Genomic DNA, 24,080 nt, shown 5'->3' with positions numbered 1-24,080 from the left:
ATATATGTATATACGTATTATAGATGTATTGGGTATAAAAATTCGTAAATATGGAAGAAGTCTTTTTAGACAAACTATTGTTATCGGCCGACAGCGAAGACGCATCAATGACGGAGCACAGGATGGTGATGGTTACGTCTGTATGCGTATGTTTCGCATGTGAGGGAAGTTGAAGGGAAGTGAAGTAATCAATTGGACGTATGAGGTTCAAGTTGCGCGTTAACCGCTTTGAAGGCAGCTGTCGATTTTGTGAGTTTTTTGCCCACCGGAAATTGATAGAAATTATTTTGGCTAGGCCGCAACGAAAGAAACGGTATCGGCCGGGCACGAGACGTTTGAGACGCGCCTGGGCAAAACCTGAGCATAACATTTGGTAGGGTCTAAGGGGGATCTATTCGGCGGTCCTGGGGGATCTAGCAGCAGTAGCAGTAGTAATAATCGATTGACTAAATGTGGTGAAAATGAAATCAATGAAGTTACCAGTGGAATGGTAAAACTGACGAAGAATAAAGATCAATAGAGATATGGGGTTCATATGGCTGAAAGAAATACTTCGATGAAACATTTCGTAAATGGATATAAAGCGAACTCTTCTGAGACGTATACAACTTGTAGAACTGAGTAGTTACAGGGAAAAGTTCCTGCCAACTAAAAAGGGAGAAAAAGAGTGCCAAGCCCCAAGTCAGACAGCCGGACGACAAGCCAGTCGGCAATTGAAGTATGCTAAAGCCCAAGCTATGAGTAAACATTATTTAGCGACAGTCACGCGCTCTCGCCACGCGTGCATCAATAACATGTGAATATTATACACATAATTACAATTCAGAGCGATTATGTCTGCTGACTACGGACTTCCTTGACAATCTTATGATGTCTGAGCCTCGTGGGTTGTTGTTCAGATAAACAAAAATAAAACAATAGAGTACAATTAATTGATAAAGGGATGCTGATTTTGCGTGGGATTTGAATTCAGCTGAGAAAGCGATGCGGAAACTGTATACTGCGTCATACGACAGTGAACATGCGGGCAATTCTTTTTTGAAGAAGTAACTTCCATTGAAATTGATCTGTATTTACCGTCCTTGATCGGGGGCAATCTCTTGATTTGACTAATCTATGAAAACAGCCGGTGAGCATGTTATTGATTGATTTGATTCGTGTAAAATAATTACTCAGTTGTAACTAATCATCTACCTGTCAAAGACGTCTATTAGGTGGTATACTGGCAATCGTGTGCCATAACAAAGTGAACTTTGACAAAACATGATTTTTTTCTCGCTAGTCTGACCGTGTTAACTAAAGATTTGACCGTGTAAGATCTGACTTGGCACCTCGCACAGTTTATTGACAACGTCAATAAGCAATCAGCTCAACATCAGCTAACAACAATAAGAATTGAGCTCTACGTCTGCAGTATTGCCAACATAAACACGGACCATTTTATTAAGGTGAGCAAGCATTTAATTCCGGTCGTGCTAACCCAGATGGGGCAACGCACTGTCTAAGCGGGAATTCTGTCCCTTATCAAGATTGCGCGACCCGGGTACATGCACAGTTTACTCTGTCGACAATAGTCGTTCTAACCGGTTCTGCTACAGTGAAACCCATCGTTTTAACTCGTCGAGCCAGTGATGTTCCCGCTTCGGTGTTCACATTTGCTTCTGGTGACTGCCCCGACCCTCCCTGGAAACGGGCGGGGAACGTAAAACAAATGGGGTCCGGGGGAGGAATGGGTGAAATTATAAATCAAATCTAAAAAAGCCCCGTCATCACGGTTATTACATTTGGCAATGTTTCCGACAAGTACTCTAAGTTGTCAGCACTACCATTCTGACAATGATGGTTGAAGCAGACGACAATACACGAACGATCATATCTCTAGAGAGAGAGAGAGAGAGAGAGAGAGAGACCTGCGCGAATTTATAAGAGATAGCACTTAAGAGAGAGAAATCACCGTTGCGAAGGGACGTATAGGGCGGAGACATTCAGTTGGGAGTGTAATCGTTGTTGACTCTAATAGCACCTAGCGCCGTAGCCATTGTCGCCAATCTCCACTCGAAATGCGACCTACTAACAATAACGTCAGCTTTCCGTCAGGTTAATCGGTAAAGCGACGATGTAATTGTATAACATACATGGCAGCTGTACTGTATACTCGCTATAACCGTTATACGCACCCTGTGTGTGTCGCGTTTCAAGATATAAGGAAACATAATTATACGTCGGTGGAGAGTTAGGGAATAAACAGTTCAGGCTAGCGAAGGATAACGCCGAAGGCCAGTTAAAACTAACTGAGGACCAGTCCATTGCTTTCTGTGTTTCCTCGGCCGTTTGGAGACGGTGGAGGGATGCTGAAGTTCCACCATGCAGTCAACAATCGGCTTCGTGTTTCGGGATCAGGGTGGTTTTCGGGTTTGAACGACATCGCATCTACGCTATTTTGCTATTGAGCGGTGCGCGTATTCCGAGTTGAATGATCAGGTTGAGTTTATCAAGGCTTCGGATCGGAGGGACGGATTGTTGGCTTCTGTGCCATGCTTAGGGAGGGGTCCGAGTTTCGCAATCGCGGGCCATCTCTCTGTTCATTTTTCATTGCGACATTTCGAGTGGCAGGCCAGCGAGGAACAGGCCACACACACACACACACCCAGTACATATAGGAGCTCAGGTCGAATGGATAGAGAGTAGGCATGGGCTGCATTCTGCCTGCGGAGTAGATACAAATAAAGTGGACATTAAAAAAGGTTAAATCAGGACCGACGACTGGTTGAGCTTGGTTACGAGAGCGAAAACAGAACTCGAGGGCCTAACAGCACAGGTGGTGAAAGCTGGCTATAACAACGAGAATTCGAGAGGCCTGCAGCTTGGCCATAGTTTCTCACTTTAGATAACAGCCTATCAGGTTTTTGCTAACTGGTCAAAAAAGAAATAATAAATCTATGCAGTGATTTGTGTGCGAAGCACAAATCAGCTGGGAGGTAAACATAATGGATTATTAAATGGCCTAAATGCTTGATAAGTGTAAGTGATAATAATATCATTTAGCTGCGAAGAAATTCTCCGGATTAATGTGAGGTTAGGTCATTGGTTGTGGGTTTGGCTGACAGTTTAGGCAACAACTAGGAAATAATCAATTTTTATGAATAGAGTCATTTTGTCTAACTCGGATCAGTTAGCTGCCGTGCTAAAAGCTGTCCCGGCCGCGTCTGCGATCTCCTATCTCAGCAACGTTTAAGTAAGAATTGCAGCGCTATTTCGCGTTGTTCCTAAGGGTTTGCGGATATTGCTACGAGATGCTGCGATCAAGCTTTCCATCAGTCTGCAGTAGCTTGAGGTGAACGTTCGGGAGACGTATACGCACGTACGTGGCGTAACAACTGCTAGCTGATTATCGGAACATACTTATAATACTAATGTATATTCCTAATTTTTATGCATTTTCCTCTATTAAAAAAATCCGCTCCATCTGACTTCACTTCAAAGTACGAGCGAAGATCACAAACTGAAAGACTGCGCATGTATTTTTCTTGTTTCGAACAACAACTTCATACTTATACCTCATCGGTAATTATCTAGTCCGTTGAAACAATTACAGAATTGTCGATGACGGCTGCTATCGAATCGTTGTAGATCATTTTATGCCGTTATTCGGCTCGACCATTGTATAATAACGCGTCTGAATGCAAACCACCGTGCGGTGACCCCGCTGGTGTTCTTCGATCGGAGATTCAGTGTTGGGCATATCATTTAGCTTCCAGTTGTTGCCGCCTCTTTACATCGGTCGGCCTTTCGTGATCGCGCATATGAATTGATCTATAAGTTAGGATAGCTCTAGGTTTACTTTTCGTCTACCGCTGCATGCCTACATCGATATGTACAGGGAGCAAACAAAGCTCTCAAACGTCGCCGCTTTCACCACAGCTTCGAGTAACGATTCAGTCTACACCCGGAGCATCTGAGCGTCTGACTAAGACAGCCAAAGGCGCACGGGTGCGCGCACAATATTGAAATTTAATATGTAATAATACGACCGCCTGTCCTTAGCCGGTACGGCTTCGTCAGTTGCTAGATATGAAAACAGTTCCTTCTTTAGTTTTATTTTGGTAGAATAGTAAGAACTCCAATGTTCGCAGCGCTAAACCTATCAGAATGGTTTCATAGCAGATTCACGCATCGACATACTGTAACAGCTTGTTTTCCTACATAGCGCTGGCTAATGATTAGGGATGATCGCATCCTCCTGATCTGTCTTGTAACTTGTATGTACCGCGGTTACGCCATAGTAGAATAACTGACAACCTCTGTGCGTGGGAGTCATTTTCGACGATGTCATCTTGACACAATCATTAATAATAGAGGCTAGGATAGCTCGCACAAGTTGTCCGGCTCATGACTATTATAAGATCTCGGAAATCCTACCATCGGCACGGAGTAATGTTAGTTAAGGGTCCACGGCCAGCCTCAGTACTCCTTTTCTAGTAGGACGTTCTTTACGCTGCCATGAAATTACGATGTGTGTCAAGACCACGATAGATTAAAAATGTCACCTTAACTTTGTAGTCGATGAACAGTCGAAACTGAAAGGAAACAATGTTTCGGCCTAGTTGAACTATCGCGTGCGATCCTATAGTAAGCCTAAAAAAATGCCATTGAGAATCAGAAGGCGATCCGGTACAACGAAGGCGAAAAGGAAATCGTCAAAGCAGATTGCTTCCCACTATTCAGCAAACGGTGAGGGCAGGTTACGTATCGGGAGGACCGTGATCGAAACACTCCCATAGATAGCGTTAGACATCATTTAAGTTACAGTGTGTGAATGTAAATACCTAAGCAATAATATAAGGCTGTAAATCATATTGGTAGACCTATTGCTAACAATACCGTTTGAGAGTCAGGAAAAGGTTGATATCAGACTAGGCGCATGCGCGAAAAAGCCCAGTGATTCTAAAATCATATGCAAACAAAAAGGATGCCCGAATGATTTGTCTAAAGCGTTCATACTCGAATGTCAGCTACAGTCTACCTGAACTAACCGACGACGTCCCCTAAGCAATAGTATTATGTGTTGCGCCTACAAAATGCTTGATGGTGAATAGTGATATTATCTTTTGAGCGTTGATTTTACCCTAAGCCTAAGGTCGTAAAATGACGGCAACGATAGCTTTCGCGCAGCCCAAAATATCTTAGCACACGCCCCACCTACCCGGCACCCAAACGAGCCAAAAATATGAAGGATCTACTTGAAATCGTTGAAAGAAGGCCCAGTTGACAATGTACCCATACATGATTATATTCGGTTAGGAAATCCATTCTTTTCTTGTTCAAACGGTGTCTATAACGGACCGCTGTAAAATGGATTCCCAGGAAATCCAACTCATTACAGGATACTGTGATACGGTGCTGGCAGACTCGCGGATAACGAAAACCAAAAATCAGTCCTACTCATATCGTCAAGGCCGCAGGCAACAGAGGTTATGATAACGGACAACATTCCCACCGAATATTGGGTGTCGCCGTTACTGTCCACCGTTTACCATCCCCGTTCGACCTTAATTCATATTGGCGTTAACTCCACTTTTCTTCTAGCTGTCAACGTGACCACTACCACCATCGCTAATAGCAATAAAAGTTATAAATAAATATATACGACAGATTTGATAGCCCCGGATCATACATTCACCGTCCTCTTTCAGTAACGCTCCTGCTCTTTAGTACGCGTTGAACGTGGGGTCAGGTCAGCAAGCCAAGATAACCTCGTGCAGGCGTCCATTCTTCGACTCTTTTACCGCGAGTCGGGGGTGGTTGTCCACGATCTAAACGAATACCGCGATCCTACGTTTGCTCGAAAGCACCCCTCGCTGATAACGCAGCAGATATTTTGCCAACGAAAGCCCTACAGGGGCAGTAAGCAATGTAGGCAGCTGCTTAGGCACAGCTGATCGCGCAACTTCGCGGGTCGCCTCACTGACGACAACGATGACCGACGAGAGTTGCCAGCGACCATAAATGGTTTCGCATTTACAATGCAAATATCCATTAGAGAAGAACGAAAAAATGAACGAAACGCCAGCTAACACTGGGCGATGACCAGCCTCTCGTTTTGTCAAACAACGAACACGAGTGGCAGTGATGAAGAGTTGACCAGCGGTGTAGCGGGCCCAGCTTGCTTCAGTTTGACCGCTTTAGCTAAGGCTGGTGAGGTGAAAAATTATGGCCTGACCAGCTATGTTGTTCAGGCCACAGGTGACTACTAAGGAACAGAGCGTGGCTACAGCGCCTCTATTTCGATGCCCTCAAAGGCAAGCGTTTAATTGTTAGAAATGGGACATGGGTACTAGTATCTTGGTGTAAATGAGAAGCCGTCAAGCCAGGATGGTGAAAAAAGAGCTTTTAAGGAGACAACAGCAAAGGGGGATGGGGTAAATGATGAATGAGTTTTCGACTGTAGTAGGTATAGTACTAACCGATTATTCCAAAATTAGAATTTGACGTTATGAACGGAAGTTAGTAAATTGTTTTCTTATGTTACCGTTTAGATACTGTACACCGAATTAGAATAGATTGAATTTAACTGGGGTCTACTTAGACACCTCACTGAAGTCCACTTAAATTTGAAGAATCACTTCAAGATCCTTCAGAATTTTTACAAATCTTACCCGAATCATCAGAATACCCTAACGTAAGAAATTGGGATACTTTATCTTGTATACAAAAACAGAAAATAAAATATGCAATAAATGGACGGTTTCCCACTCGTGAACGCTATTTTGTATATCTTTTAGCCCATGCTCGAACGCGTACCTTCGCAGCTTCCTAGCATATGTCCACTAACCTGATCTTGAGGCCATAAAGCCACTAAAGTACCCTTGGAGCAACTGTGGGTTTCCGCCATCGTTGCGCTTAGTCCCCGAACGCCTTGATCTCCGGCTGGCGGTACTTCGTTCCTTCCTGCATCCCTATCTTTTTTCTGTTCCTTTTAATAGCTGTCTGTCACTTTATATTAGCATTAATAATAACAATAGCACGCGTACGCTTTGCCTTTGCCGCCACCCAGACTGCCGCCGCCTTTGGCTTGCCGCGTCGACAAAGGTTTCCAACGACGCTAACGCTGAAGGCTGCTTGGCCGAGGGGTCCCTAACGCCACGCAGGAGTTTCGGGAGGAAAAAAGTGCTACCGACAGCTGCCGTAGCGTGGGCGAGAAGAGACTTTAATGAAATTAAGACAGAGCGACTTTTGCATAGAGTACACCGACACGAATATACACATTGAACCCGTACGCAGCGTAAGTTCCCAATGGCTACATAACAGGAGACAGAGGAGCTGGCTGCCAAAGGAAGCGGCTAGCAGTGTCATGACTATCATCATTATTAAGATTATTATTGTTATTATTATCATGAGATTATAATGCCTTACGCTCCTACTCCTGCTGTTGCGTCCGTTCAGACGGTTTATGCTGTCTGGGTACGAGAGTGGGGCAATATAGGACAGCCCTGCACGTCTGTCCGCTTACACTTACGTCAAACGCCTGTGGTCACTTCCCGGGGGGTACGGGAACTGGGCAAGAGCTCGTGGGGAGACGCGGGTGGATGTGAGCTCCATTGAAAGAAGCTCTATGAGGATTTTATGAGGTTGCTAGTGAGAGGGCAGTTGGAAGCCTCAGCTGTATGGTGGTATAGGCTATAGTGTAAAGTGTGCTGTCTTTAGTTGTTCCTCGTTGGATTGTAAGCAACGTAAGCGTGGATAGCGGAGGATCACTGTGAAGGCCGGAATAGGATTTTCTTTGGCGGCTATTTTTCGATTTGACGCATTAGCTTGACGTATTAGGCAATCGTTACGTATGGGACATCATAGCACAACTTTAAGTATTAATATCATTATTAGTCTTCCCAGAAACACTCGATATGGTGGCGGCATTGGTCTGTCGTTGAAGTTGATTCTAGAACATGGAGTAACCACATATGTTGTGTATAAAAAACGCAGCTATCTATGTGGAAGGGATAAGCGAAATGAGGTACTTTCCATTACCATTAAGCTGCATGACTTTTTTCTTATCTTTTACTTATATAGTAAAGTTATATAAGCATATAAGCTATAAGATGCGCAGACTGTTTACATTCTCAATCCAAGATTGGGTGGTATTAATATGAAAATGCTCTACGAACCACATTGTTGGTGGACGTCGTTCACCGACTATTCCTTGTGTTTCTACTTGGGTCCTGTTGTCCCGAATACACAATGGCTTAACTGGGTACGGTAAGAGTTCATGCTAGATATATCCAGTATAAAGCACGCTTTATAACGTATGGCCCTGTGGGGGAAATTCAATTTTAAAATGGTAATGCCGTATGTGCTTTGGTTAATCCTGGTGGACGAGCGATCGTCAAATATTCACGAGGCAAAACTGATTTGAATCAAATATCTACCCATAGTCTATTGAAACGAATGAAACGATACGTATCAGTATCAGTGATGCACAGGGCGAAACTCGGGAATTAGTCCATAATAAAACCATAGTTATCTCAAAGCTTTATATCTCTAATACCTACTATTGTTTATTTAACGATTATCTTCGATTCACAGTTGTACTGGACACTTTTTTTTGAACACAATGGTTTAAGCTTGAAACAATGTACGCTTAGAATTGAAAATTTTAAAATTTGATTTGATTTTAGCTCTATTTTTTTTTTTGCTAATTTTGAGCATTTTGGACGCCGTTCCGCGCTGTCAGGCACCAAAATATTATATTTGATGAAATACGTCTAAAAAACAAATTATTAATAACACATTATTTTCACGAACTTAACTGGACGAAAAACACACCATAAATAGAGTTTTAGATAAACAGGAAGGTTCATTAAACAATGAAGTAAACATGAATTGAACAAAGAATAGCATCAATGAATGCTGAGGGCAATAGAGCGCTAAACTTATACCCACAAAGCTCTAGATTTAATCGAAGATAAGACTCAGATTGTTATTGTTAAATAACAGAACTTGTTAATATTAGTTTACTATCTAGTTACGTTTGGGCAGCGTAGCGTAATCATAACATACACTCTATACGTAGACAGATATTCAGAATTTAGCCTTGCTTCGTCTCAATGTACTAGCAAGTGATAACTGCCGTGTCTCCCTTTCACCCGAGCTGCGATCCGATAAAAGAGAGGCAGGTGTAGATGCAGCGTGCATTGCCCTGCCACTTTATTCTGCTACCAGTTAGTTCGTCTGCTAAATTTGCGATGGCGATTCTAAGGCCCGCGAAATTTCCAATCCCCCAAAGTCGAGAGTGCTTCTTGCTTCGATGACGAATTTCAAGATTCGCGTCGATCTGCTTGTCGTTGTTCGGCCTTTTGTGATACAATAAAATGAAGCATTCTGCTTGTGCTGGTGCCGCTCGCCGGCTGAGTCGGTGAGCCAACTGCCCCCTCGTGGTGCGCTTCGACGATCTAGAACGTCGATTTCATGCAGTGTTATCCATGATGATTGCACGATAGGTGCGCGTATCAGACAACTGTGTTGACGGCATAGTGGTTCGATACAGACCCTAACATCACGTAAGAGAGAACAGTCAAAAATACGCGCCGTCTGAAATTGCTGATCTTATTTGCGTTAAAATCATGCATTGTGCTTTTGCGCATCGAATATATATGATAAAATGAAAAGTTCCAATGATACGACAACACAATTCACTTATAATTGTCAAATTGAGCGAAACATACATTTTTGAAGAGTAAGAACTATTTTGACTGTGTTGGTGCGCATGTTAGGGACTAACAAAAAAAAAAGGTGTCTTTTTAAGTCAAAACAGCTAGTTATTTACTAATCGCATACGATCGTCAACTGATTGTTAATCATTTTAGAGCATGTCTACAAGATATCTTCAGCTCAGATGCTCACTGGCGAGTTATAGGGTTCATGTTTAAAAAAAAAAGTGTTCTCTATTCCGAAACGGATGCTATAGCGTCCTAGTTTTCTATTGTATGGTCAGACATTTTTTATCTTGTTAAGTGAGGATACAAATGACGTTGCACGTGCCAATACACGCGCATGCTTCAGCTAATTACTCTGCCTTGTTTAGAACAGGGTATTGCTTCTATTAGTTGATAGTCGACATCGCCTAACACGAATTGCTGGGACGCTCGCACATCCACGTGACCAGACCTAAACAAAATACTTACAGCAGACGACACATACCCTCATAACATTTTCCGAGGCCAGGTTTATCTGCTGTTGCTTGAAGATCCTCTGTTGGTTGTTTTAGCTTTTCTCGCGTGTTTATATTTAGCGGGTGTGAATTCACACTTAAGCCAACTCAACGATGTGTCGTAGCGTAGACGTGCCGATAAGGTCAACGGCGCTGTCTAACTGCGTTGTGTCCAGCTCTTAGCGCCTGCAGTATGTATTATCGGAACTTACATAGTTAGCCGTATATGGTTGAACCCAGTCAACACAACAACAACGGCTAATGTCTTATTTTTGCCTTTTTCTCTTTATGGGGTTCAACATGCCCGTACGTTCTACCGCCTCGACCAAACCCCCGTGTTCGTCTATTTACTTTCTCAGAGCGTAAGCCACTGTGCCACCGTACCGCCATGCCGTTCATTCCCAAACCACTTTTGGTATCCTTTTGTTATTATTATTTTCTCTCTCTTCGACTACTTCTATTCATAGTGGCCGAAATGTGGCGGGACCCATGTTGGACCCCTCAGTGCTCATTTCCTCAGTTGCTTCACTACTTCATAATCGACGGACTTATTATACAACGCAACGCAAGAACCTGTAGCGACTGATATAAGGGTTGTTAAGGTAAAATTTTCTAGCATTTCAACCTACTACACTCAATCATGTTGGCAAGGGCAACTTGAGCCATTATTGCTACCAGCGCTCATTCTTGGTATCGACGGTCTTGAAAGCAGGATATGCGTAGAACTATTTCTGCACTGCGAGGATTGATAGAGTGCCTGTATAAACTATACTTTAGCCTCTCCGGCTTGCCTCAATACGCACAAGCACGCAGTGCGGAGCACCCCAAGTACTCATGGGCAATGGGTGTTATCCTATGCTTGTTGTATAAGGTAAAGTATGTTGTTAGAGGGGCCAGCGGAGTGAAACAGGGGTTTGAGGCTGCAGCAAAGTATGCTGTAAGCAAGATGTACCGCAAGGAGCTGGTATGAATAGTTAACGCGGTATCCGCTGCTGCGCCTACTGCTCGTTGTTGGAACTCTTTTATGTACTTTCGTTGACATTGAATCAAACTAGTGGCGAGCAGGGGGGCTGGTGGCTGTGCTAAGACCGATACAGGTGGCGATAGTTGGAGGCGTTGAGTGGGTGTCGTCGTTGGCGTCCTTCGTCGAGGGGCGCTTCGACGGTCCAGAAGACGCGAACGGTACCTCTCTTGAATAATGAGCAAGTATCACCTTCTTCCACGTTTAGTATGCGAACTAGAGAGAAAAATTCAGTGGTTAATTAACGAACATCGATTGGAGGCGGCTGGGATTCTCATTTGTGTTTTTTCAGATTTTTCTGAGAGAATTATTAGAGAGGAAAAAAGGATAAGGGAAGCCACGTTCGAAAATGATAAGATGCTAAGGAAAGTAATAGTTATTTAGACTTTCCAGTGAAGCCTTCAATCGATGCGTGTCGCAATAGATCGCTAAGCGATACGAGATTGAGGAATCGATCCAACAGATTTGTTGGATTATACATATTATCATGTTCTGAGGGTATCGACTCCATCGAATAGACAAGCGTATCTGGTAAGAGAAACTTTGAACATGACAGATGTTTATTTTATACAAATACAGTTTCTATATGACTTTAGACCGTTATTGCCCATCAATAGTAGTCCGACTGAGTCGCAAGGCTACTTCAAGGACAGGCTTCGCTCAATTACGGGATCATTGTCGTCATGCATATTCGTGGCAAAAAATATGTCCATATACCTATCCATATACGTCTAAAAAATAAACTCAGACCTATCTAACTATTGAAATGAGTCGAAGCACCTCTTTTGCTATGGCAGGATTTGAAAGGAGGCAGAATTCGACCATTTCGAGCATCGTGAACGTTCGATTTTGTCGTCACAGTGTCTTTGCTATTTGCCGTTACTAGTACCCCCAATATCGACACCGTAAGCGAAGTCAATAGCTAAACTTAAAACGCGGCGGAAAGACGTCTAACGGAGAATCAAATGAACACTCTCGTGGGCGCGGCACCTACATGTTATATGTCATTGTTATAATCACCAACAACAACACAACCGGGAGCAACAGCAGCGCCATCATGTCAACATGAAGCAAAATATAGACTTTATTTGTATCAATTATATGACTCCCCGTTAACATAGAGCACACACATACACATGTAAATATATTTGCCTGAGTAAATAGTAGATGCGGTTGATGTTTAGCTGAGTTCGTCACTCCCCCAGCCATTTCTCTTTCAATAGATAGAAAGCGATCTTATGTTTAATCAAAGGTGTGGCAAGTCGCAGCATCGAAATGCCATTCAACTGGGCATGGGCAACTGGGTCGAACACTTTATATGGAAAAACACTTCTGTGGGTTGGCCTTATAGAGACAATAAGCCCGTTGCTATGACGTTGGAACGACCGTATAACAGGGGTTCACTGCACGGGTCTGGCTCGTCTCGAACGGCAAGATCGCACAACACCCTCAGACAATTAATTGGTGTAGTGAGGACGTAGTGCCAACAGTGACAGGAAATAGGTGTTACTTTGTGCTACATTTTGGTGATCCAGGAATAATTCATGCAAACATGGTTTGTGATCAGCAAGATCGGGCGCTTAAACTCTGTTTGGGTAAAAACGTTTATCCGGATGTGTATTTATAAAGTAGACGAAATAGCTGATTTTAACAAAGCGCTCTTATATTACTATGGTCTGCTTTCCTTCTAGAAAATGCATAGACTAGATACGGCTGGGAAATCTTTATATAATTTTGCTCTATAGATGAAGTTTAATAGAATTACATTCTTATTCAGCATTGCCGTATCTCAGCGATTTCGAAACGACAGCGCAACCCTTACTTCTACGTTTGACCTATAGTCTAAGGCCAACCGTTCTGCATATAGGGTTACGGAGCCACGTAGGTAAACAGGTGAAGCACGGGATGACTGCCGACACGCTTACTGCTCTAGCTTATCAGAAAGAGCAAACAACACATGTAATCAATCAGAGTTAGAAGCTCTCTATATGCCCATTCAACCCTCTATTCAACCTGACCCAATGATGTCCATGGTGCGCGGTTACGCTGGAATTCCCTCCGTCGCACTGCATTTCGTTGTATTTTGAACTATAAAACTGAATTGCTTTCCTTCTGTTCGACAGCCTTTCCTAATTTCTCATTTCCAGATAGACAGTTCAATGGAGATTACTATTGAAAATAACTTCATCGCTTTGGCGAGTGATATATCAAGGCGCAGCGTCCATGAGAAGATCCTTCTCTATGTAGCTTGCTATCTCTTATATAGTCATTTGTATGTATGTGTGTTAAGCAGAATTGATTCCCATCCAGCTAATGAAATCCAGTCACATATGGTGAAGACCCGAAGATAAGCAATTCGTGATTGTGCTTCAGTTAGGTAAGGCCATTATTGACCGTTGACAAGGTCCAGGGTCATCTTCCCGTGCGTTATTTCCGTCTCGTTTAATTCAAATTTTCGTTTTCAACAAACTGATACCTGATTGCTTGTCGGTAATACCTAACAATGATCATGATATTAAGTTCTGTGATAGAACAAACTGTTCGATTAGTAATTACCTAGTATCCATGCAGGGTGCTCCGTAACTCCTGAACGTGACAAAGGTCGCGTGACCTTGTAAGCCATCCAAACACACCTTGGGAATTAAATGAGAGTATCTAAAAGCGAACCCAGTTCTATGGGTTTTAGTGGTTTTAAATATGCTGAAAACTATTTTATAGACCCACATTCGTTTTCTAACTTGTTACAGATGTCTGCAAAGCAATCTTCAAGCTTTTTTCCAGTGCTATAGGTTTACGCAATTTCTTAGTTGGGCGCACCAGGTTAAGGCAATCAGTGTACCTTGAAGAAATGTATTCAGTGTAAGATAGTATCTTATAATTATCCTGATTAATTAGTTAACTAAAACAATCTGTAACCTATGAAGTGCCTATAGATTCTCACGAGCTAAAACGTTTATTAGCGTCTTTGTCTTTAAGAAAAGCCTTACCAGTCACAGAAGTTTATTTATCAAAAAAAACTAGTAATCATTTTTCAGTTGATCCATTGTATAGACACAGACTGTTCAAAATGTATTTCTCCATTGTAATTGCATTTCAGTTATCGTCAAACAGTGAGACATTTAAGAGCCGTTTCTATCGTTTGCTTACGTGATCGTATGACATACTTCATGACCCACAGTTACCGCTCCATGGATTTTTCTCCCATAATAAACTCGATCATCAATGCAATCGTAGATTTTTATATACTACGACTAGCTCTAAGTCAGTCGTTTTGAAATTGCCGGGTTGTAAGTTAAGCTTACGCCAAATTAACTTCTTCTCTCCTAGAACTACCATAAGTTGCAAAGACAGGACTGGCCAAAAGCTTTGGCTAATTCGTTTTTAGCCACGATTAACAACGACATCGTATGGCAGTTTATAAAACGGATTTATTTGTTTTTCATGATTGAATTGACATCGGCGGTAGTACTCAATACGTTCCCACTTCGTATACCAAACGTTCAGAACTACAGATTCAATGCTTGTTCAACGAATCGTTCATTCGTGAAGCAAATGTTGGCGCGTTATTTTTCAACCCTGTTATCCTATTCGTACCAGTCTAAACCCTGTTAGACAATTAAGTTAGAGTCGGGCGCAAGCGCGGGACCGCTCACCGTACGTAATTATATCTATGGCTAATTATTATTAGCTTTAGTGGGCACCGAGTTCTTAACCTTCTCGTGGATCGTGTCCTAAACTTAGCTGGTACATGACTTTGCACGGTATTGATTTTAAGTCTTACGCCTAATGCGCCTTCTCGCGTTCGAACTGCAATTCTGCTTGCCCTATGTGCCTTAATTGAATAAAGCCTAAATTAAATCCTTTCGATAAGATGACAAAGCCTGTTCTCTACCGTTCGTTCTCTTTCCTTTTTTTTTTTTTTTTTTTTTTTTTTTAGATCTACGGATTAGGTTGTTATTCTAATGGCGAAATCGCACGGGTTTTTATTGTTAGAGGGTGACACAGTAACTGCTGAATACTGTGGTATTTCGCAAGTCCAGAACCGTATGAGCGTACGGCCAGTCTGGTAACATTGTAGGGCGAGAAATAATAGGGTCGTGTTATTTATCGTTTTCTATAACTATAAACGCCAATGATGCTTTTAGTATCATCTATGAACATAGCCCGGAACGCGAATCTCGTTTCCTTTACATAGTCGTTATGACGTTCTCTGGGATTTCCCTTTGGATAATTAGACATGTTTAAAATAGAGCGAAATAATAATAAAAAATAGCTTTTGTACACATGTAAATTGGACGATTCATTGACAAACCGAGGTTTACTATTTTGTGTGACACGGAAAACCACCTACCGGCCAATGTTAGCAAGATCAGCACCCAGTTGACAGGGGCCGTCAGCTGACTGATATTACAAAATATATGTTTTCCCTATAAATTATATTGTGCGTTTCTTTTAGCCGTCTACACACTCCATCCTGCGATTTATAATACACCGAAACGTAAAGAATCTATGTGAGCGCCTTCCATATTAGCTATGGACTACGGTTAGCCTAGTGAACGCAACAACAAAAATCGCTCCTGGAACTGAAATTTCTCGTACAGGTTGTAGGTTAGCGAAAAATCTTTGTACTTTGTAGCACATTTTTACAGCAGCAAGAGTTTCGGCTTTCCCCCTTCTTTCGATCGGTCGTACGTACGTACGTAACTAGTCCGTACTTAATTTTATTTTGTTTTCTACTCTAATCACGACTAATAGATTCCCGTGGCAGTAAAAAGGCATTATATTCATATATTTAAATATGGCCGACTAACATTTTCGCCCTACATCTTCACCCCAGCACAACTAACGTGCTACGCTCTATCCTAAACAATCGTATATTTATGCGTAGCTGCCCTTATACTGTATCATCAGTACCCCCAGTTATTTCGTTCCATAATACATCTTGGAGGGATAATCGTACCTGTTCTAAATGAGGTAAAGTTTGTTTAATTTGTTGCCGTATTTCGCCGTCCTTCATCGTTTTAGTCGCTGCTATTAAGGTCATCGACTACCCATCGATGTCGCTGGGTCATCGGAAGTTTTGAGTGAGTGGACGCTTTGGAATTTTTTCTGTTACGGGAAGTTTCAAGTTTAGCTCGCGCCCTATCCGGCTTTCGACAGGGAATTCAACTATAGTCTCTCAAACGGTCTCGGCTGACTGTCATGGAGAAATGGAACTGAAGGCAAAACGAAAGAGTCGAGGAACTATTAATTACTAAATTGAATCTCATCGTATTTAATCGAATCATGAGCTGCCGGCGGTTCTGGATTCATTTGCTGACAGGGAGCTCTTCGTCGATAAATGAAGAAGACCCAGCCCGACATATTTTGCTACGGCTGCTCACCGATACCTGAGATAGCCCGAGCTGGGCAGGACGGATGGTGGACACGTAGCAGTGGGGCTCATTCTGGCCAGCTTCGTTCGTTTCTGTTAAAGCAGAGGGTACCTGACTTGAGTTTTCTTAGAATAATGTCAATCTGGAGTTGTTTCTAGCGGGCTTCGTAATTGTGGGTGCTTACACAATAGAAGAACCATCACAAGAAGAAAATTCATCAAACTCAGATAAAAGCCTGACTGTGTAACATTGTTGGCCTATTTTTTCCTGATAGATAGGGGTTAATTTGCGAATGCAGGCCTGGTGGAACTGTGTCATCTGCCCGTGTAATAGCAACATGCTTGCAACTTTCATCGCGACTAATAAATATGTATATAGTGTCGGTATATGCAAGCGTCAAAGATAGTGTAGGTACCCCGTATTTGCCTCTTTCTCAGAGGAAGGCTTACTGCTTGAAGATTGGAAAGATCAGCACCGTGCGGTCTTGGGAATCCGATTTATGAATATTAAAAGCTTTCATTGGTCGGTTGTTTTTTTGCTCTGAGAGATTGGGTGTTCGAGCAAACTGTGGGGACTTTCGTTGAACCCCTGCATTTGCTTGCCCTTGAGGAATTTTCATCTCCGTCGTCGGGGGTGCCGTTCTTCTCCAACCACTTAGACGCTTTCAATGGGCTTCGTTGAATTTGTTGGACCGCGCCTTCGCTCTGGTGACAAAGCTTAGATTGTTGGTAGCGTTTTTCGACAACAGGGAACCAAATAGAACCTGTATAGATAAGTTCTTACGCTATTATAAGGTAGAAGTTTTTTTTTGTTTTATCGTCATTAAGAGAGGTACTTCACGATCCCTGCTGATGAGCGCTACCAACTTTCGCAGTTTTGCAACTTGCTCCAAAGAAACATATTATGCCTATTTGGGTGTGAAATTTTAGTTTTTCTTTGTGTTCTGATGATCACGCATCGTAATGTCAGCTCGTAGTTTGCACTTTTTTTTATTAGTACGCTAGTAGAACCGTTCTTAAGATAGCCATAACGGTTTATAAGTAGTCTGATTCGCTATTTCCTGATTTTCGATATTCAATAGAAATCACGCAAAGCGACACATTCTCTTTTCTCGAATAATATATTAAACGTCGATGCTGTCAAATCCATTTTAGGAGCGTAACAGTTATTTTGAACAGCACGATCCATATGAACGGACTTGTACAGGCCAGGCCACCTCACCGTTATTCCTATTATCTGCAGTCTATGCTATAAAAACAACTTCAATATTTTAAATTTTCAGTGCTTTTACACATTCTCCGCGAACATGCGCTTCCGATTACGCAGTGCACTATTTCCCGCTCCATTCCAGTTCTCTATCGTGAAGTCGACAATGGCACGCGTGCTCAATAACGACAACTACTAAAGCGAAGCCCATTCTTTGCACGAAGCCTCCCACACCGACACCCGTACGGTCACAAAGTCCCCCCGACACTGTTTCTATTATACAATGGAACATTAGTGATACAGATCGGTACCAGTCTTTGCAGGAGTATTAGAGGTGTACAAACATTGAAGCAGTAGTGAATCTAACCCTTTATCCGACTCCGACTTCGAAAAGAGGCCGTCGACCGCGCGAATCCTTGCGGACAGTCGTGTTCAAATTTTCAAGTCGAACCTGTCCCTGTTTGCCACACTGTGTTAGGTCTAACTTTTACGTAACCGTTGATCATGGTACGTTGCGTTGTCTGCCCCATGCAACTCTTTAAGGCGAACATAAACACAGACAGAGGCAGAAGTCAGGGGAGTTATACACAGAATCTCGCGTCAGCACTCACTCATAGCCTTCGTTTTCGTATTTAAGTTGTTGATACGCGGGTCGCTGGGTAGCGGAGCTCGTCCAGCATGTCATGCTGTTGCTGCTATCCAACACTGTCAAAGTCGCTTCGGCTTGTCCACCGGCCCTCCACGGGCGCTTACTTGTAGCCTGAGTTAGGGCTAATGGAGAAGGGGATGTTAGCCTTAGTCCTGGCTTCACTCAGAATAGTAGCTGTATATAGCGATAGCGATGTTTTACGCTTCCATTGGCCTGCCGACGACGTTTAGAGAAAGTGGTCCATGTATCTTGCGTATGTGTGTCTCTTTGAGTACTATGGGTGTAAAGCCAAATTCGAGGAGTGGGAAGAACAAACTGGGTTGAACTGTTTATTTCGGTCATAGAATGTAGAATGTCCGTATGACGAAGAGACGAGGGCCACCAAAAGCGGAATGAGAACTTTACGTGTTCTACAGTTGGTGCTATGAGCTATGAAACGTTGGTGCATAGGAGCAGGGTAGAATACGGTTGTGAAGCTGCTAGGCTGGAGCCCCTTTGTTCGGTGTCATTCATATTTTTTAGTCATCGTTACAACTGGCTGTGTTGCCGATCAGGCTTGAACAGAGATGTTCAATATAATACCATTTCAGGTCGACTCACAGCAGTAGGTTGTATCGCGGCCTATATGAGCGTTACTCGACAAAATCGTGGCAGATGACTGATAAATACGTAGGGACAATGGATACGCACACACACACACACTCGAGGAAAGGCGTGTCTGAAGCGTCGACGAATGGTATTTGTCGGAATACATATTCCCTGCGATGCGGATCAGGCTATTTATTTGTCATATTGGTCGTCTGTTTCCTTAAAAGTATATAAAAGTGATAATGAGTGCAAGTAGGTTTAAAATTATAAAAAAGATTATGAAAATAAATTTCTACAAAATTTGATTGATTGATTGTAGTGTCTGGTCTGCACCTATTAGCCAATCGATCGACCGAAATCACTCATCAGGTAGAACTATTTTAATGTAAATTGATTTCATCAACACAGCCCATAACCGTGATGATTCGGTGCCAAATATCAGGGTTCGAAACGCTCACGACAGTGCTGTTTTTTTTTGTTTTTTTTTTTTTCTTTTTAAACTATACCCCACCTTTGAGCAGAGCAAATTCAATTCAATATTCATGTCCGCGTACATATGCAAACGTGAATAGGTTTCTCATATGTTACTCCCTAACTCCTCTGTCGCCCCCTCCATTCGAGGAGTGGATCCGCGCATGAGTTACTGATTGGCGCTAACCGTTGCCAAAGCAAGATCACATTAGATTACGATACCTGAAAAGTACAACAGAAAACAAATCTCTACGTATGCCAAATAATCCGCATTGTCAGTAACTGAGGTACCGCACATAGAAGGACTTCAATCTAGCTTCGATTCTTCAGACGCGTCACTCACGGTGGCCAAGTTCAAACAGGCCTCGTTCCAGTTTTGACGACAACGGCCCAATGCTGATTATTGTGAAATATTCACATCTAGACGGTAATTGGGCCTTTTTGGCACTTCTGCGAATGTTAGTGAGAACTTTTGTATCTAGCATACTATGAAATTTTAAATTAGAAGCTTTTGACAGAAGAGTTCAGCTGTGATGAGGCATCGATTTAGATCTGAAACCATCATTGAACGGTGTGTCTTTTACTAAGCAGCGAATATCTGGCATATATTAGTAAATATGTTATCCACCAAATAAGCAAGGTAATGTTCTCTCTCTGTACGTGATTTTCGATAAATTACATCCGATTTAGCTGGGTAGTATAGCCAAAGCGTGTTTCATTTAATATATATACACACATATTCTTCCTCTCAACAAATCTAGTAGAGTTATCCAGCCTCATTAAAGCTTTCATGACTTCACGGCGCTAAAACTCCAAAATGTTACGTCTGTACCAAAGTTTCAGTTTGTCGGTAGAGGCCGAAAGGGGCCATTTGAATTCACCTGACCGCGACAGATGGATGGATTTCGAGTTCTGCGTCCGGCACCACCATTGAGCGGCACTACATGAGACTTGTAGGAGCCCATTTCAGTAAGAAACGAATCACGTGTTCGTCGAGGATCGGTTTCAAACATAAACCACAGCTTACGTGTGCGTAAATTTTGCAGGCACGTATTTTACTACTGCACTTTCATGGGGGGACAAGCATTGAATCACATAAAAAAAAAAAACTTGCTCTAGTCATCGGCGGCTAATTAGTAGAACGTTTCTTCTATAGCCTCCATATACCGTTTGTGCTGGCGTATGCTGCAGCAGCAGCTCAATACGTCGTTAGGCAAGCAGGTACCAACAATCAGCACAAACAAAAAAAAACCTATACCTTATAATAGCTAATTTACTCTTAGAGAGTGACACGGTGAAGTCCTTGAACTTGTATACGAACGAACCAGTTAATTAGGGAGCCGTGCAGTAACTGTAACAAGAAGCACAATTTTAAAGTTGTTATACAACAAGTTCTGAACCTCGCTGCTTGTACTACCCACTGTAACCGCATATCGCATCTAGAAATATGGCGGCTTCATCGAGTCCGCCTGTCTCGACTCGTTTTCAGCGTATCACTGTCCAACTTACATATTCTACATGGTCGATTAGTAGAGGTCACCAGGAAATATCCAATAGATCTTAATGGTCGACTTGGCTGGGTTGCGTCCCCGGCTGACAATAGACTATCCTGAGAGCTCGCGCTACTGAATAAGTTACCAGTATTTGAACGAATGAAATCTCAAGGGCGGCGGCGGCGGCGGCGGCGGCGGCAGCAGCAGCGAAAGCAGCATCAAAAGCTACCATAAAGGAGAACCCGGAATAAGGCCGAGATCGGGGGTGAACGCGATATTCGCCCTAATCTCGGCTTCGACGTCCAGCTGGACGAGAATGGACCAGCTTTATTACTATCAGTGTCCATTCATGTAGGAATATGCTGATACGGACAGAGAGGCATGGTTAAGTTCCTTGTTTTAGCTATTCACCGTACGGGATTGCTGCATGAATGTTGCATTCAGTTTACCCGCATTTTTATTGTTATTGATTTTTATGTAGAGGGTTCTTGCTGTTTAGCTACTCGTCTAGGAGTCCGCCAGCTCTCGCCTAATTTGACTATTCCGTCTACAGCTGAAAGGATGGCTAAGAAGTAAACGGAAGTTGCATGTTCTGTTGATGTACGATTGTTAGGCGCTGCTATTGATGCCGCGCTTATGGCGCTTCGCTATCCGCATTCAGCGTCGCCTGGTTCAGCCACTCCCCGTGTTTTCTAAAACTGTAGAGTTTGGGTCCCGAACTCGGCCCACCTTCTCCTCAGCCCCTTTAAGGACATCCGCGTTTCAAAATCTTTCGAAGGCGACAACGATAGGCGACGAAAGACGACGATATCTCGACGAGTCGCAACGATCGAAGGGACTTCTGTATACGTTGACCAACAGAGGCAGAAAAGATGTTTGGTCAATTGTTTTTGTATGCCAGTCTCATCTATTTTTACTCACGCTAAACTCGACGTCCGCCGTATTACGGCGTCGTGGACAATACCAATAGTTGGTTGGATTGTTAGTTTGTTAAATGTGTGCACCATATTGCTCGCCTGTTCTGGCAACTGGCCTGGGCCCCATTTCTGTGAACCCAGAGAGCAACGTACATAGTCGATCGACGACCGTACTTAAGTAAAAATTTTTTTATAATTAGTGAAAAGGCTCTACAATTTGTCACAAGTGTAATAGTAGAACCTGTGCATAGTTACCCTCATCTATAATGTTTCTATAAATAAAAATAGTTTTCAGCTCTCCTTGGATTTAATTCGATAGGACTGAAACCGTTCTTCTGCTCACATAGATAGAAATTCACGTGATAACTATTGAGTGCAATATTTTCATAGTCAAATGGATTAGTTTTACCGAAAACGTTTTGCCAGTCAGTCGCCACTTGTTGGGCGATGAACGGGTAGTTTCTTAGGTAACCTTGTTATTATACTTTTAATAACTGTAGAGGATGGCGTATCGGCAACTTATTAACTGGCCGTCGTCTCCTCGCCCGATCAGATGCCCCTGATTGTCCTGGGCGCGCTGCCCAACCGGAAAGTTGCTTCGCTTGCAAAATCTTACTGCTGTTAATTCCATAATTGCTGTTGCCGCTACCGTAAAATGGTCACGTCAACGGCTGGCTAACCCTGGGTGTTCCCTGTGGAACTGGCCAGTTGTAGCTGCGAAATCGATCAAAGTGGGGTGAGCTTTTGTTTCCCACCTAAATTTGACGCCTGTACACCCCAGACCACCACCCTGGCGTCAATCATACGACAGCTGCCGCACAAACATATCACCGGCCAGTAACAATAAGTACGATGTAGATCTTCACTGATTCGAGGTTCACGAACTCCGACTGAGCATTTTGCTGGGTTTTCATTGAAGCTAAACTGATATGCTCAATGGTCTATATTGAATGTGCGATCGAGAGCCACGGGTCGAATCCGGGCGATGCAACGTTTATCTTTAATCATGCAGCGATTGTATTCAATTCAAATCGTGGTATCTAAATGGAACGAACATGTTCACAAAACGCTCGATGTACTCTATTGAATTATAAAGACTATAATGTTTCGTGCGACCTCGTTTCTTAGCTTCAATACATTACAGCCCTGAAATTCAAAGTTTTTTGCGAACACAGAATTGCCCTATCAACAAAAGTCGTCGACATTAGAGGTGATTCATTGCAAAACAAACCGCTCCCTAGGCGATCAATAAGAATTTCGTTTACAAACCGCTGATGTACCGTAAAGCAAAGAGCGATCTTGTTTACAGTTCACTATAGCGAACAATGGAAGACAGACGAAGGACAGAAAAAAGATATCTTTTGCAGCACAGTGAGTTGGGATGGTGTCCTTCGTATCAGGCAGATAATTTTCAAGCCTAATACGATCAGCCTAATGCCCCGTTTCACAACATGTGAGGGATTTAGATGCGTGTTGCTAATAGATTAAAGAAAATATCTAGTCTCGATGTTGAGGGCTTTAATTTAGGGAATTTCAAATAGTGCTGTATTGGCGATACGGCTGCTGCATGGATTATGTAAACAAAGTTATAGAAGTCGAACTCCTGAATGCACCAACGTGTGTCACAAAGCACACAATGTACGGTTCCGATGACTACCATATTGCTTAAGTTGAGTACGGGAACATTAGTTATTTTACCTTACCTGTTAACTCTATTTCAGATGGCATAAAGCTGTACGACATAACATCTAATATGCCTAAACCCAATATGTTGAAAACTAAATATGTCAGATTTGTTTACGTTGCATATCGATGTAAATCGTTTACTTGGCAAAGTCCTTCTACGACCATCTTTATGTCAGAATTTTCCTTTGGCACCTACCTACCACCTTACCTAGCACCACTTGATCCGCTGCCTTCTCTGTCATTATTAAGGGTTATTTCATTTAGGTTTTGCTTTGTATCAGGCCCCCATCATCCTTCCACCTCGAAACATCAAGGAAACGTTTATGATATGCACTGCTTACTAAAGTTACTAAATGACCTAAATAGCATTGGTATCTCCAGACTTATCAACTGCAATTTTCTCCAACAATGATAATAACGCAGACATATTTCCGCTTCTGTCCCTATGGGTAACGGCATTATAAATCAAA

General features: G+C 42.7%; 1 protein-coding gene across 8 annotated transcripts in view; it reads left to right on the top strand.

Annotated features, from left to right (window-relative positions):
* The window catches only part of LOC111249558 (uncharacterized), a 214,974-nt gene that overhangs the window by 106,843 nt on the left and 84,051 nt on the right, over positions 1-24,080 (top strand). Inside the window, exon 1 of one of the 8 annotated variants that reach the window (XM_086986861.1) lies at positions 10,257-10,395. The exons of the other annotated variants lie outside the window; for them this stretch is intronic. The gene's annotated coding sequence lies outside the window, so the exon portion shown is untranslated. Of the gene's footprint in view, positions 1-10,256; positions 10,396-24,080 lie in introns of those variants that run through there. 8 annotated transcript variants of the gene reach the window in all.

This window comes from Varroa destructor, unplaced genomic scaffold, assembly GCF_002443255.2.
Source record: "Varroa destructor unplaced genomic scaffold, Vdes_3.0 BEIS01000004.1, whole genome shotgun sequence".
Taxonomy (NCBI): Eukaryota; Metazoa; Arthropoda; class Arachnida; order Mesostigmata; family Varroidae; genus Varroa; species Varroa destructor.
This window is presented reverse-complemented; position numbering and strand designations above follow the sequence as displayed.